General features: G+C 41.1%; 1 long non-coding RNA gene across 1 annotated transcript in view; it reads left to right on the top strand.

Annotated features, from left to right (window-relative positions):
- The window catches only part of LOC148109360 (uncharacterized), a 530,362-nt gene that overhangs the window by 47,627 nt on the left and 467,033 nt on the right, over positions 1 to 15,702 (top strand). Inside the window, exons 2-3 of the long non-coding RNA XR_015725941.1 lie at positions 8,231 to 8,336; positions 11,706 to 11,825. This is a non-coding gene — a long non-coding RNA (uncharacterized LOC148109360). The remainder of the gene's footprint in view (positions 1 to 8,230; positions 8,337 to 11,705; positions 11,826 to 15,702) is intronic.

Raw genomic sequence — 15,702 nt, 5'->3', positions numbered from 1 at the left:
GGAGTAAGTCGGTCAGTGCCATTTTTCCAGTAGCATTTGCTCACTTGCGTCTCTGTGGCACATTTTGGTAATTCTCGCAGTATTTTGGACTTTATTATATTTGTTATGGTGATCTGTGGTCAGTAATCTTTGTTACCATTGTAATTATTTTGGAGTATCAGTAGCTACTTACATATAGGACAGCAAACTTAATAAATGTGTGTGTTCTGACTGCTTCACTGACTGGCCGTCCCCCCATCTCTCTCTCTATTCCCTGAGACACAACAATATTGAAATTAGATTAACCAGTACCCCTACAATGGCCTCAGTGTTCAAGTGAAAGGAAGAGTTGCATGTCTCGCTTTAAAAGCTAGAAATGATTAAGATAATGAGGAAAGTGTGTTGAAAGCCAACACAGGCCGAAAGCTAGGCCTCTTGCAGCAAACATCCAAGATATGAATGCAGAGGAAAATCTCTTGAGGGACATTAAAAATGCTACTCCAGTGAACATATGAATGATAAGAAAATGAAGCCACCTCCTTGCCAATATGAAGAAAATTTTAGTGTTCTGAATAACAAAAATACAAGGTGAAGCAGCAAGTGCTGATGTAGAAACTGCAGTAAGTTATCCAGAAGGTCTAGCCGGAATCATGAATGAAGGTGGCTATACTAAACAGATTATCAGTGTAGATGGAACAGTCTTCTATTGGAAGAAGATGCCATCCAGGACTTTCATAGCTAGAGAGGAGAAGTCAATGCCTAGCTTCAAAGAACAGGCTGATTCCTGTGTTAGGGGCTAATGCAGCTGGTGACTTTAAGTTGAAGCCAGTGCTCACTATTCCAAAAATCCCAGGGCCCCTAAGAATTATGCTCAGTCTACTCTGCCTGTACCCTCTAAATGGAACAACAAAGCCTGGATGACAGCACATCCATTGACAATATGGTTTACTGAATATTTTAAGCCTGCTGTTGAACTGCTTAGAAAAAAAAAGATGACTTTCAGAATATTACTTGCTCATTGACAATGCACCTGGCCACCCAAGAGCTTTGATGAAGCTGTACAGTGAGATTAATGTTGTTCTCATGCCTGCTAATACAACATTCTGCAGCCCATGGATCAAGAAGGAATTGTGACTTTCGAGTCTTATTATTCAAGAAATACATTTCATGGGTGCCTGGGTGCCCAGTAGATTAGGCATGTGCCTTCAGCTCAGGTCATTATCTCAGGGTCCTGGGTTCAAGCCTTGAGTCGGGCTCTCTGCTCAGTGGGGAGCCTTCTTCTCCCTCTCCCTCTGCCACTCCCCCCTGCTTGTGCTCTCTTGCTCAAATAAGAAAAATACATTTCATAGAGCTAGAGATGCCATAGATAGCGGTTCCTCTGATGAATCTGAGCAAAGTAAACCAAAATCCTTCTGGAAAAAGTTCGCCATTCTAGATGCCATTAAGGATATTTGTGATTCATGGAAAGGGGTTAACATGCCAGTATTGACAGGAGTTGGGACCCTCATGGATGACTTTGAGGGATTCATGACCTCAGTGATGGAAGTTATGGTACAAAGAGTAAGAAAACTAGAATTGGAAGTGAAGCCTGCGGATGGGATTGAATTGCTGCAGTCTCATGGTAAAACGTCAGCAGATGAGGATCTGCTTCTTATGGATGAGCAAAGAAGGTGACTTCTTGAGATACTATCTATTCTTGGTGAAGGTGCTGTGAAGATCATTGAAATGACAGCAAAGGATTTAGACTCTTATATAAACGTAGTTGATAAGGCAGTGGCGGGTTTTGAGAGGATTAACTCTAGTTTTGAAAGAAGTTCTGTTGTGGGTAAAATGCTACCAAACATCATCACATGCTACAGAGAAATCGTTTGTGAAAGGAAGAGTCACTGTGCCCGACTTCAGTGTTGTCTTATTCTAAGAAATTGCCACAGCCACCCAGCCTTCAGCAGGCACCACTCCAACCAGTCAGCAGCCATCAACATCAGGACGCCATCCTCCACCAGCAAGATGACAGCCCAATGAGAGCTCAGATGATGGTCAGCATTTTGTCACAATGGAGTATTTTTAAATGAAGATATGTATTGTGTAGACATAATGCTGTTGCACAATTGATAGACTATGGTATGGTGCAAACATAACTTCTATATGCACTGAGAAACCAAAAAATTAATTTGGCCCCCTTTGTGATATTTGCTTTATTGCGGTGCTCTAGAACCAAACCTGCGTATTCCCAAGAAATACTGTAAATACTGTGTTCTGCTCCTGCTTCTAATTGGTTGTGCTAACTCGGAGAAAGGCCCCTGGCATCAGTGGAACCCTTCTTCCTACCTACAAAGTAAGGAAGCTAAAGCAAACGTCCTGTAGGCATTCTTTCTGCTCAGATGTTCTAAAAGTTTACATATTTATTAATCGATGAGTAATTTGTCTTTCTATAGTTTCATCCTAGTAACACTCTTGACGTTGAGATGTGGGAAGCAGACCTGATGAGCTCAGAGTTTGTGGTTTAAAAGCAGACTAGAGATATGTAGAAATTACCAACAATTTTAGACCAAAAAAATCTGCAATTTGTGGCGGTGCGTCATATTAATAGTTCCTGTTGAATTGCCCTTCCTGATCTCAGCTAAGAGAGTCTGTGTTGGCAAAGCCTCAGTAACCAGAGTCCCCACTTACTCTAAGCTCCCTTGTTGCCAGTGGCTCAACACACAGTGTTTGACGTCAGGGCTTTTGGGTGAGACTGCCTTGACATTTAACGTTCTGTGAGTTCATTGACGCCATCATTATAAATTATTCAGAATATTGAAAGCAGCATTTGTGGACAGATTTTTTTTGATTTAGCCAAAATATTTAATATTGAAGTGTAAAAAAAATTTTTCAACCACTAGATAATTGGATATACAGAGCATGTTAATTTAAACCAAAGTAATTCAATTATAAAATGTATTTTCATTGTGAAAACCTGACAACATAATGGATAGAAATTGTGTAAGGAAATGAATACATGATCAAATAAAGAATGATTGACTTTTCAGAAGTCACAGAACCTGACAAATATAAAACATTATAGGCAAAATGTCATTCACTTTTGAAAATAGGCAAGCAGATTCAATTTGACTATTTTACTCAAATACATTCTTTTTTTTTTTTTTTTTTTTTTTAAAGATTTTATTTTTTTATTATTTATTTGACAGAGATAGAGACAGCCAGCGAGAGAGGGAACACAAGCAGGGGGAGTGGGAGAGGAAGAAGCAGGCTCATAGCAAAGGAGCCTGATGTGGGGCTCGATCCCACAATGCCGGGATCACGCCCTGAGCCGAAGGCAGACGCTTAACCGCTGTGCCACCCAGGCGCCCCTACTCAAATACATTCTAATCCTCTCCTTAGTAAAGTAAAAGAAGAAATGTTAAAGCCATATGTGGAAACTCAGGGTAGCTGAGCATGACTCACGGATGTCCTATGTAAATTATGAACCACCTATTTGTTTCCAGGTCCTGACAGGACTATAGCATTAGTGAATAAAGGCCATATAGTGGAGGTGATATGTATTGATCTCAGTGAGGCATTTGATGTAGTGTTTAATGAAATCTTATTCCCCAAATAATTTAAATTGGCTTGGCTAGGAGAGCAGTCACACGTGTTGAAAAAGAAAGAACAAAAGGTGGTGTGAAGTGCCCACCTGTCAGTGGAGAGAACTACAGTCGTACGAGGTTTACTGTTAGGCCCATGAAAGGAACAAAAGAGAATGGAGGAACACGTCTTGGAAAACCTTTCAAAAAAATAAAGTGCATATTTGGTAGTTTTTGGTCTTACAAGGATAAATTGAAAATAATACAATGCTCTGATCTGATTTTTTTTTTTTTCTGTTAACCTTTATAATAGCCTTTGCCTGTGTTGTAATTCAGACTGGAAGGAGCACTAGCATAAAGAAAGGGATCTTTTGTTCACATTTTGAGACATTTAGGACATTGTTTGTGTCTGCCTTTTGGCGTTTATCATAATCTGGCTTGTATTATTGTCTTATCTCCCTACTTTCTTCTTTATTCATGGCAGGTACTTATTAATTATCCCTGGACTTTATCACAACCATTTTCTGCCCTCGTGCGTAGCTTTTCTTGACGTGAACTTATAAGTAACTTCAAATAAAAAAAGACAAAAGAAACTTTATTGAATTATTTTATAATCTTAAGGTTGTAAATGGAAAAATTGGTGCTGTGGAGGAAAAAGGGATGGGTTTTAATTTATTACACAGTCGTACTGTATACACCTTAGTTTTAAACTATGCAAAGGTAATTCTTCTAAAAAATCCTTCAACCCAAATATGTATTTTTCTCTCCTTTTTTGATATAAGAAAAGCATGCTTGAAATCATTTTTAACAACACATGTTCTGCTAATATTCATAAGACTGAAATGTAATTGTTAATAGAATGGAGGTGTTAACATTTATATAGAATAAGAGAACTTACTACTAAAGTCTGCAAGGATTATTTTTGGAATCAATGGTGAATTATTCATGGTGTTAAATTTATTGTAGGTTTTCGTAAAATTTTTACACAGAAGATTCAAAGCTCTTTTCAGTCTGAGTTCTTTTACTTCATTCAAATATAGCAGTATTATTCTTTCCATTTTATAAAGAAAATTTGGGCCTGGGATGAGTAAGCTCATACAGTATTGAGAAGGATGATAGAATAAGGTCTGAAATTTACATCTAATGTGTTATTTTTGGATATTGTCAGGAAAGTAATCTTTTAAAATTAGCAGGTGTGTTCCCTTCAATGCCTACCTTGATGAAAATGCAGTCTGTTTTTAAATATTTGAATTTTGCCTCTTTGTCACAGTAGCTCAATATAAATTGTTCCAAAGTTATTGTAATACTTTCAATCAGTAAAATTCTATTTATTTTGGGCCTTTGAAAGGATACTTATTTGTTTGGTTTAATTTACACCATTTTATTTTAGGCAAAATTCCAGGTGATCCTTGAGGTAAGAGGAACTACGACTGTAGCATAAGACATGAAAGAAAATGCTGTTGTCTTAGAAACAAACTTTCCTGTGTTATCTTCCTCAAGTGGTACTCGGGCTGCCAATACTAGCTAACACAGGGCTGGGAGAGCACTTTGTAAGCCAGGGGAAGATTCTGTTCTTTTAACTTATATCATCATGTTTTATATCTCAGAGGATATATATATATATATTTTTAAAGCAGTGAAATAAAATGTGGGCCTGTTAATTTTCTTTTAGCGTCTTATCAGTTGTGTATCCCCATTCATGAGATGCTTGGTCAGAGACTGTAGATTCCAAAGGACACGCCTGGGAAGACTTCTGAATACTGCAATGATAGTAGGATACCATGATAGAAATGCTTATCATCTAGTGAAGCTGTGGCAGCATTTAATGGAAATTAGTGAGGATGCTCAAACCATTTAGAGAATGACTATTGAAGGCACTAAACATATTTCAGCTGTGATGCATTAAAAAAAAAAAAGCGTCAGGAGAAAAAGCAGGTCAGAGGTCATAGGATAAAAAGGTCCTGTTTTGGGAGAGTCTCCCAATCTATGGAGTAGAAGATACTCATTATCTCGGCATATATTTATCCAGCACCTCCCCCTTGCTAGAAGCTGTTCTAGGCATTGCTAATGTGGCCTAAAACAATCCCCAAACTGCCTCTCCCCTCGTGAGACTTACACTTTGGGAAGAGAGACAAGCACTAAGTCAGTAAATAAGTAAAATAAATGGTGTGTTACTTAGTGTTGTGATACAGGGACGATAAGTAGCAGGAAAGCATTTAAATGGCGCCTGGCTGGCTCAGTTGGTAAAGCTGGTTAAGCGACTGCCTTCGGCTCAGGTCATGATCCTGGAGTCCTGAGGATTGAGTCCTGCATTGAATGGCTGCCTGCTCAGCAGGCAGTCTGCTTCTCCCTGACCCTTTCCCCTCTCGTGCTCTCTCTCTCATGCTCTTTCAAATAAATAAAATCTTTAAAAAACAAAAACAAAAAAACAAAAAAACATCTAAAGCCAGGAAAGAAAATAAGCCTTTGTATACGGGGGGCGGGGTGTAGGTATGGGGTGTAGGTGTGGGTTAGGAGCTGCCATTTTAAATAGAATGGTTGAGAAAGGCCTCTCTGTTAAGGTAAAATCTGAGGAGAAACTGAAATGTAAGAAATGAGTGTCTAGAGAATATTGTTTTTATCTACATAGCAACATAGCTCCGGTCATTCTTAAAATACTCGGACTTGAAAGACAACACAGATTTCACTTAATTCCAGCTAATTATGATCTTCTCCCATAAAATCATTGCATTTATACTACCATATACTGAGCAGAATCAAAATGCGCCACATTTCAGGGTATAAACATACAAACATAGAATTGATTACATGCACTGGAATGTAACATGTTACAAGGTCAAGGGCTTATTGCCCGATACGTAAACCCAGGGAAATAGATGTTGAACTCCAGTTTGTAACAGGGTGAAGTGTGTATAGGTGATGGCTTTGTGATTCTTTGTTTCATGTCACTTTCTCAGATATTATAGGGAAGTGTACTGAGTTGTGCTGTTGTTGAATTTCTCGTATTCAGTAAATACACAGAAGGATATTAGCAAAGCAAAGAGGGGCATCCGGATATTCTGAGTCTTCGCCTCGCTTTTAATCATTTCCGTGGATATTGGTTTCACTGGCCCTTGCATTAATCATTTCTTAGTAAAAAGAGATGAGCAATACTATTACCCCTGTTTTGTAAATAAAAAAGAGGATGGTAGGAAGGTTAAAAGATCTGCCTCAGGCCATTCTAACTATAAGGCTTTGGTAAAGTCCTCAGAAGAAGCTATTTGTCTTAAATGACAGTTCTGAATTTTAAACACAAAGGTCCAGAGTAAACCTAATCTGAAACAGTATATTGTAATAAAAAGATAACGGGACTGGGAATCAAGAGTTCTCGATTCTACTTGCGTTTATACCGCTAACTAGCTCTTTGCCTTTTACGGTACTATTTTTTAAGTTGGGTGACCATTAGATATTATTTTATCCCAAACCATTTATTGAGAGCCTCTTCTGTACTAGGTGTGGTAGGAAGTGTTGGTAAAGCTGTGCTCCAGATCCGAAAAGAGCCCATCTAGTGGAGAAGATTTACAAACAAGAGAGAGCGGGCGGTGTGCTCAGCACTATGTAAGAGGCAAGTAGAGTGTGATAGGGGAAGAGAAAGGGGGACCCACAACGAAAGCAGGAGTCAGGACAGGAGAGATGGCTTCTCAGATACTGACCTACAAAGTAACCCGCTGAGATAAACTAGACTTGCAGTTGATTGATGCAAGAACATGTAACACAGGCAGAGGGAACCAAAGTACAAAGGCTCAGAGGCAAGAAATAACAAAATTTTAGATGTATAGCTATTTCACTATGGGTGGATGATTGAGGATAAAGACAAGAAAGGTAAGAAAAGCTCGATTTTTCAAGGATGGGTCCAGATGTGCCTACTGACCACACAAAAGCTTTGCTTGGAACCTAAATGCAGAGAGATGTGTAGGGGTGCAATTGTGCATAGGGACCTATTGCATTTGAAATTTACATGGTCCTGCTACAGGCGGAGTAAAGGATTGATTTGAAAGAGAGGAGTTACGAGGCTGTAACAAGACTCCAAGAAAAAAGTTATGAGGGGCTGAACTAAAATAGTGAATGTAGGGGCGCCTGGGTGGCACAGCGGTTAAGCGTCTGCCTTCGGCTCAGGGCGTGATCCCGGAGTTCTGGAATCGAGCTCCACGTCAGGCTCTTCCACTATGAGCGTGCTTCTTCCTCTCCCACTCCCCCTGCTTGTGTTCCCTCTCTCGCTGGCTCTCTCTCTGTCGAATAAATAAATAAAATCTTTTAAAAAAAAATAAAATAGTGAATGTGATTCCATTTACAAAGGTTGATTCAAGAGATACACAATCCTGTACATCTTACTTGATAAGTAAGTGTACGTGAAGGAGAAAAGAATGGGTAATTAGAATAGGATAATGTTGAGTTCGCGACATAGAGTGTTAGGTTTTGGAAGTAGCTGGCAGTGGAGGAGAACGTGATCTGAAGCCATCTGTGCTTCCTCCTACACACCATTGAGCAAAGGTGTGGGTTAGGATCCACTTGGCCACATCACTGACTTTTATTTAAAGGTCAGGGCTCTAGGTTTAGTGGAGCCCAGGGTCTAAAGTCATCACAGACTCGATTGTGTTCATCCTCTACTGTCGTCCTAAAGGCTGCTTTCTTTCCCATTGTTGGCATAGGAATCCGGAGTCAGCATCCTGCTTCCTCAGCACACCTCCCGTGGCATTGGGAACACCTGGGTCACATGCCTACCTCCACTAATCAATGGGATGATGATTAGTTTTGGTAAGTTGCTGTTTAGTGCTGGGGAGAGTCTCGGTCTCCAGAGTCAAGTGTGAGAAGGTGGAAAAGAAAAATCAAGGCCCTGCCCATATAAAAGGAAGGGAAATCACCATTATGGTAAAACTCCTATCTAACACGGCTGAAGAATACCTGCCTTGAATGTGTGTCTGAAAATAGGGAAAGTGGATGTGATTTGCCAGAACAGGTGGAGTGAGGTTGTGTGTGTGCATGGAGGTGGAGTTGGGGGAACAGAGGAGAGCATGCAATGAAGTACCAAATAAAAATGAGATTAGTATAAAACATACCTAGTTCATTCCTCTTCCTCCCCATTGGGCATTCATATTAAAGTATTTGTGGCGTTCTCATTTTCCAGGATTATTGCTTTAAAAGGTCTTTTTTTTTTTTCTCCTATGTCATTTTCTTCATTTACCTAAAACAGAAAATGGTGTTTCTGGTTTTTAATCTAAACATGAAGAGATCTCTAAGGGGGAAGCAGATCCAAGGGAAAAATAACCCTCTTAGATACAGCCGTTATTGCCATTAAATTACTACCTTAAGTAGATGTACATAGAGGAGATACAGTTAATTTCACAAGAAGATGGGAAGGACCACTAAGGTAATGAACTTTATTGAGAGTGCTTTTAATCCCATTATGCACGTTTGAGAAGCTTTCTAAGCAGGGAAGACCACTGAGTTGATAAAAGAAGCATTTCGTTAGCAAATACCTTTGTGCTTCCCTGCTCACTGGTGTTATTTGCTTTAGAAATGAATGTTACTCACTTGGTAGATACAGGCCTGCTTCTCCAACTCGTCTGGGAGAGTGAATGAGTGTGAGTGTGTGTGTGTGCGCGTGGGCGTGCACGCTTGCTGAGGGGACCATCGGTATCATGAAGTAGGGGAATACATTAGGCAACTTTTCATGGGTATGTGGATTGCATAATTTAAGGCTATCCTGGGGCATCCATAAATGATGCATAGCTTTTGTTTTCTTATTTTACATTTTTAGAGGGGAGAAAGAGACTTGATTCTGCAATTTCTGCACCTTTCCGCATTATCTACATCTCTCGCTGTTGAATGCTGAGCACTCAGAAGGAGCCATGCCATCTGCTGTTTAGACCATTTTCCTAAGATTCTTTCAGAGTATTCATTCTTCCTCAAACCCTTTTGAAGAGGAATGGCTAGGACGATTCCATCAGACATCGCATTCACTCGTGTTAAAGCAGTGCCAGAGGTCCACTCCGCAGTGATTTGGAAATGACTTAGTAATTGTATTTTTCAGTATTTCTGTATCCTGTGTGTGTCATTTAAAACCCTATGAAAATAGGATTCAATAATTGCAGTGTTATAGTGAATTAGTTATATAGATCCTGAATTTTCCCTCTTTTCCAGTGTTTTAGGATGACGATACCTTCCATGGCTATACGTACTCTGCTAGGACATGCACTGTATAGTTTTTCAAAGCTAATCTCCTTTCCACTTATAACAGCATTCTAAGCCTTCCCTGCACTTTGGATTAGTATGTAGCTAAACAACAGATGGTAAAACAAACAAACTAAAAAAATTAATAAATAACCGTGAGAATCTAGAGAAGAAATTCAATATAAGGATTTTATTTGCTTGGGTCACTTTGTTTTATAAATCAACAATTGAGAATCCTATAATTAGTTACCAGCAATCGGGCATTTTGTTCGGTCGTTAACTGTTTAAAGATCTGGTATCATTAAAACATTACTTTTAGGTCACTCGTAATCACTACACTTGAGGACATGGGTATAGGTTTTCATTGTCTCCTTCTAAACTGAAGCCAAAGTTGAACAAGTTGGTAGTCCTGGTCCTACAGACATAGTTACATTTTTCTGATAAGAGCAGCTTTTGCTACACCGCTAGGTGGCAGAAGAGTTTTACGGTTTCTGGCTCTGTGCTCCAGAAGCTACTTCCGCTCTTTGGTCGTCCTGCAGCCGCTGAGGCTGATACAAATGTGTAAACAAGCAGAAGCTGTATGTGACACACACCGCCATTCTTAAAGCGGAAAGCCACAACTCCAAGCCAGAGTTTTTGGCTTCTGATGGTCTGGTGAAGGCAAGGCTTTGCTGAGGGGCTAAGGTAGAGGAAGGAATCCTGAAAAAAGGACTCTTTGCCGAGGTTGGGCTGTGTGTGTGTGGTTTTGTACCAGAGTCCAGGACTAGGGCGTCAAAACGAGGCAATTAGCAACTCCCACGCCCTGTTGCTGGAGGGACCGCCGGTGCCTGCGCCCGGCTTTGCTGGGGGCCATTATTGCTTGACCCCTGTTGGAAGAGGAGCAATGAGGCAACGTAAGGCGGAAGAATGTAAAACCATGTAAAAACCAGATCTTGTACATTGAAAGCACACAGCTTTGAGGCTTCTTAACAGTGAGACGTTAGTTACAGAGTTGAGTAGGAGTAGAAAGTGATAGTGAAACAGTTTGTGTATAAAACGATTTGCTAAGTTGATATTCAGAATATTACTCAGGAAGTATATGAATTCATACAGCATAAGGAATGTTTACCGTCAATTCAGGGCGGTGCTTGGGTCGCACAGAAAGATACTTGCATTCATAGACTATATATTTATGATTTGGGGAGAGGATGGATTTTATTTTTTTTCTTAACGAGACTGTATTACAGAATGAGTAAAACTTTCCCACTTAGGAAAGCACACGACAGGACGGGGTAAAGAGGGGAGAGTGTGTCCCCATAGGTAGGGGAGAGTCACAGCAACTGCATTGTTCTGGAAAGGGAATAATCCATAGGTTGTATTCTAAGTTGATCCACCTACGTCTTCCATCGCAGCCGGCACCTGGTACGGGGTGAATGACACACAATCCTCCCCAAATGTCACTGTCCAGCCGTGTCCACCAATTAAAACTAATAAACATTCCTCCCCATGCCGAAGATGTGCCGCCAGCCCAGCAAGCAGCAGGGCGGGCGATGGCAGAGCATAATAACAGCAGTAGCAACAGCGGCAGCCAGAGCCCCAGGCAGCAGGTGCACTTGGCTGGGAGCAGGGAAGGGCACAGTGTGGCGCTGGCATTGCCTGCTCACATACGATGCAGGCAGAGCTGAGTTGTTTACAAATTGATAGCAGAGGGGATTTGGTGGGAGACAGAGCAGCGCACGCTGCCCTCCGTGCTCAGAGAAACCCGAGTGGGGTTCCATGTTGGTTGGGTGCCATGCCCCAAAGAAACAAAATCTACCCTCACCACCACCCCCTCGCCCCCCACAACAACACACTCCCTTACCAGGTAGCAGAGACCCAGTTCCCTAGGCAGACAAAAAAACACCTGGTGAGAAACCAGGATCTTCGATGTTGAGGGCCAGAAAGTCTCTTTCTCACTGAGTTTATCTCTTCCAGGTCACACGGATGTGCCAGATCCCAGAGCAGACGAGTCTGGGCATAGCTTGAAAATTGGAAAAGAAAAGACACCGAATAATAAAGGACCATTAAGTTGGAAGGAAACGAACCTCCAAGAAGGTAAGTGCCACAAGAGCGGAAGAGCCTCCAAGAAGGTAAGAGACCTACGGCGACGTCTTCACATTCAGTGAGAGGTGCTTTACACAGTCCTCTGTGCTGGACTTGAGCTTCTCTGTGAAAGAACTGGAAAGGTGTAAGAGAGTTGGCATGTGTGTTGGAGTCATGGGTGCAGGGCTCTGGAATGCCAGCTTCCAGTGGTTGGAATGGAGGGTCCGGGGAGCATAGGCAATGGAGCTTTCCATGCGCAGTTAATTACGGGATGGTGCTCACGCCCAACAGTGGGGCATCATGGGGTTTTGTTGGTTTCAGTGTTATTTCTCCCAAAGGCAGTCGGAACATGTCCCTTTTCCATCTTGTCAGCAGTGCCGCAACCTATGTCAGTCTTTGTTTTCACCTCTGCTGGTTTCAACTCTGCTGTCGTGTGGCGTCAGTTCTGTCAATTTAGAACTGTGCTGCTTCTGCTAGTGCTGTTATGATCCAGGACACCTGAAGGTGTCATTTTCCAGTGGCTAATTAACCTTGAGACCAGAGGCACACCAGCATATCCCCTTAATTACATTTCTGTGTAACCCTGCAAGCGCAGGGTGACGAGGGGCCAGGAGCACTGCTGTCATCATACCATCCCACCTGTCTGACCCATAATCTGGGGATTGCTATACAATCCTGATTTCTGTCCTCGACATGGATTGTTCTGCATTCTGAGTTCAGATGGCAAAGCTTTGAGTGTCTGAGTGGAACCTTTTGACAGGTATATGCAAACACTTGTAGTGTTTTTACAATAGAAAAAAAAAAAAAGGCAAACTCTTTTGCCTCTGCTTGCCGTGGTTGCTTGACCCATAGCTGGAAAAATAGACAGGACGGTTATGACTGGTAGTGGAAAGCTGTGGAGAATGTGTTTCTGGTACCACTGCTTTCACAGTTTCTAAAATGGAGGTTGTTCCCTAGTGGATACCCTATGATCTCCCTTTCCCATGATCTGCGTGAACAGAGCCAAAGCTCTCTTTACAGGATTAGGGGCCGGAAACACTGGACTGCAGAATGCTGGGTCTTGGGCTACAGGGATGAAGTGGTTTGAGGCTGGGGATTGGGGGTGATGCAGAGGAAAAAGGAGGAGGAGAGGAGAGCGGCAGATGGTTGTGTTGTCAAAACAGAAAAACTGAGAAAAGGAAGCAGATGATGAAGACCTGGAAGTTTAAAACCTAACCCGGGGGCGTGAGCCCAGTCTAGTAACCTGAAGGGCTAGATCCAAACTAAGGATGCAGGAACAGGACCAACACGTAATAACAATCACATACACATAGTGGTTGCTTCGAACCTGGAGAAGGGGACTGAAAACACAAAGTGGGAAGTAGAAAGAATCCATAGTGGAGACAGGTTATCCAAGTGCCTTCTCGTGCCTTGTTCTGTCACACAGAGTAGGGTTGTCATTCGTCTAAAGACCAACCCAGTCACTGCATGCTCACTCACTACCTGTGTAGAAAAGAGAAAAAATACAAATTCCAGGATCTATAAACCAATCTGGTTCTTGGATTTCCCTGTGTAGCATTGCCACCAGATTGTTTTTCATCTTCTGCTTGAATACATCCAGTGATAGGCTCCTTTCTAGCGATTGGTGGTTTCCATGCATTGATGGCAGTGTCTTTTGTTCATTCCAACGTGACCCCTGCGCAGAACTTCCACTTCTGGGGCTCGGTTCTGGTTCGGCAACTATATAAAGCAAACCCGTCACCCCATCATGTAAAGGTATTTAAAATCATTGAAAAGGGGGCTCATGGCCCATCATTTAGCTCATTAAGAACCTCACGAATGCCAAGTACTGCTCTAAACTCTGGAAATATAAGACGATTGAGATGGGACCTGGGTCCTTGCCATTTGTATTCTGGCTCTGGAGACAAGAATGTGTCCACATTGCAGTATGCGTGACCCACAGGTGAATCTAAGAAGGGCTAAGAGGATATGGGGCGGGGGCACTGACTGTGGCTTATATTTGAGAAGGAGTCACACATTGGGGGGATAAGAGGGGTTTGTGAGGCACAACAATGGAAAGTTTAAATATCTGGGGTTTATAGGGAAAGAGAGAAGGAGCAATGCCTTCTCTCCTTTAGCAGAAATAGAAAAATAGTTCTGGATCTCTGAAGACATTAATCCTGTGAGCAGCACCCAGGCTTTTCCCAGAGGAACTTGAACTGTCTCTCCACTTCTTTGGGCTTTTGAAATGTATTTAAAGACTAGTGATCGCAATTGGCTGTCTGGCATTAAATGGGGTTTACTGGCTATTAGGTCACTAACATTAGCTCTGCTCCAAAGGGAAGTCTGGGAAGAAGGCAGAGAGGCTTATGTGTTTGTTAGTTTTACTTTTGACTCAGGTTTGATGGAGCTGAAATGCAAGAGTAGGAGAAATTCATAAAGATTTTTAGTCTACGTATTTTGAGAATTGGGGTCATTTCTTTGGTTTCTTGTTGACCTGAGAAATTGAGCACGGATAGTCAGTAATGTTTGTTGAATGAATGTCTGTTTTAATAAATTAAACAGCAAGGTTAATGCTTTCGTGCCTCTTCTATGAATTGAATTGGCTTTCCTTAAAACTGTAGTTTCATTATATGAGTTATTACTATAAAACACATATCCTGCTCTCACATGACTTTGTGATTTAACTTTCAAATCTACCCCTCTCTGTGTTACAAATGGATCCTGTAGAGATAGTAATGCTGGTTAATTTCAAGAGTATAGGATGTTAAACTGCACGTGGTTTATCCCAAGGAAATTCAGAAGGAGTCATAAATCACCATGGTGACATAGCACATGGTGGTCCTTAGGGGAATAAAATACCATAAACCTTTTCTAATGATTTACAAATCTCTCAAATGAATTGTCATATTGACACAACTTGGGCCACAGCAGGGAATAATTGTCCTCAGTTACGCATCCTGGAACAGAGGGGAAATCTTACACTAACATCATGCCTGAGTGCTCAGACCACGCTTACTGTACTGTTGGCTCTTAGCTTGTCGAATAGATTTAAAAGAGAAATACCATCCCTCCCTCCAGGGATTCTGACTAAAACAAGATTTCCTTTTACAATGAGATGATGCAGTTAACAACATTTTAAACAGTCCTAATAATTTCTGCTTTTGTAACACTTCTTATCTGATGATCCTCGGGTTCTTAGACATTAAAATTACATTGTCTGGATCCTCTGAGATATCAAGGATCCTTTGCACATCAAATCACAATAGCTCCATTTCAAAGATCACAAAGCTGAGGAGATTTGTCTCTCAAAATGCAGCCTGTGACTTCCAATTTTTTTTTTCCCTAAAACGCACTTCGAACCTTTTCATGACAGCAGGTTTCTTTGAGTTCTCCAGTTATACCAACATAGCGATGCACAATGGGAAATTTTCAGGTTTTAGGAATTCAAGATCATAAAAACCATCTCATCCTTGAAAACTTAGATCACGGTTGGGAGAAAAGTTTCTTTAATTTTTCTAATGATTAAAATTAAGTAAATCTCTAGCAGGTATGGAACATTGTAAGAAGCAGGGAAGTCCTTTCCTGGAAAATGCGGTGAACTTACAGAAATAGTCCTGAATAGTTGTTTTAAAAAGAAGAGGTGAAAGAATGATCATCTTATGTACCAGATCCTACAGCCTTGAGTAATCACAGTGGTCCACAAATACAGTTTCACTGTAGCTGATATACAGCTGTTTCCTGGCATCCCTTGGAATTATTCTACTTCTTTAATAATGCAAAGTACTCTGGGGACCTAATTTCTGCCTTAAATAATTCATAATGCATGCTTTGTATTAAATGAACAATTTTAATGAGAAAACCGTATCTATTTGACTGGGGAATAACTGTTGATTTGATTTGAATGTTA

The sequence above is a fragment of the Ursus americanus genome, chromosome 10 (genome assembly GCF_024610735.1).
Source record: "Ursus americanus isolate L20-20 chromosome 10, mUrsAme1.1.p, whole genome shotgun sequence".
NCBI classification, from domain to species: domain Eukaryota; kingdom Metazoa; phylum Chordata; class Mammalia; order Carnivora; family Ursidae; genus Ursus; species Ursus americanus.
The sequence above is the reverse complement of the archived record's forward strand: the minus strand, read 5'-3'. Positions and strand labels throughout refer to the sequence as shown.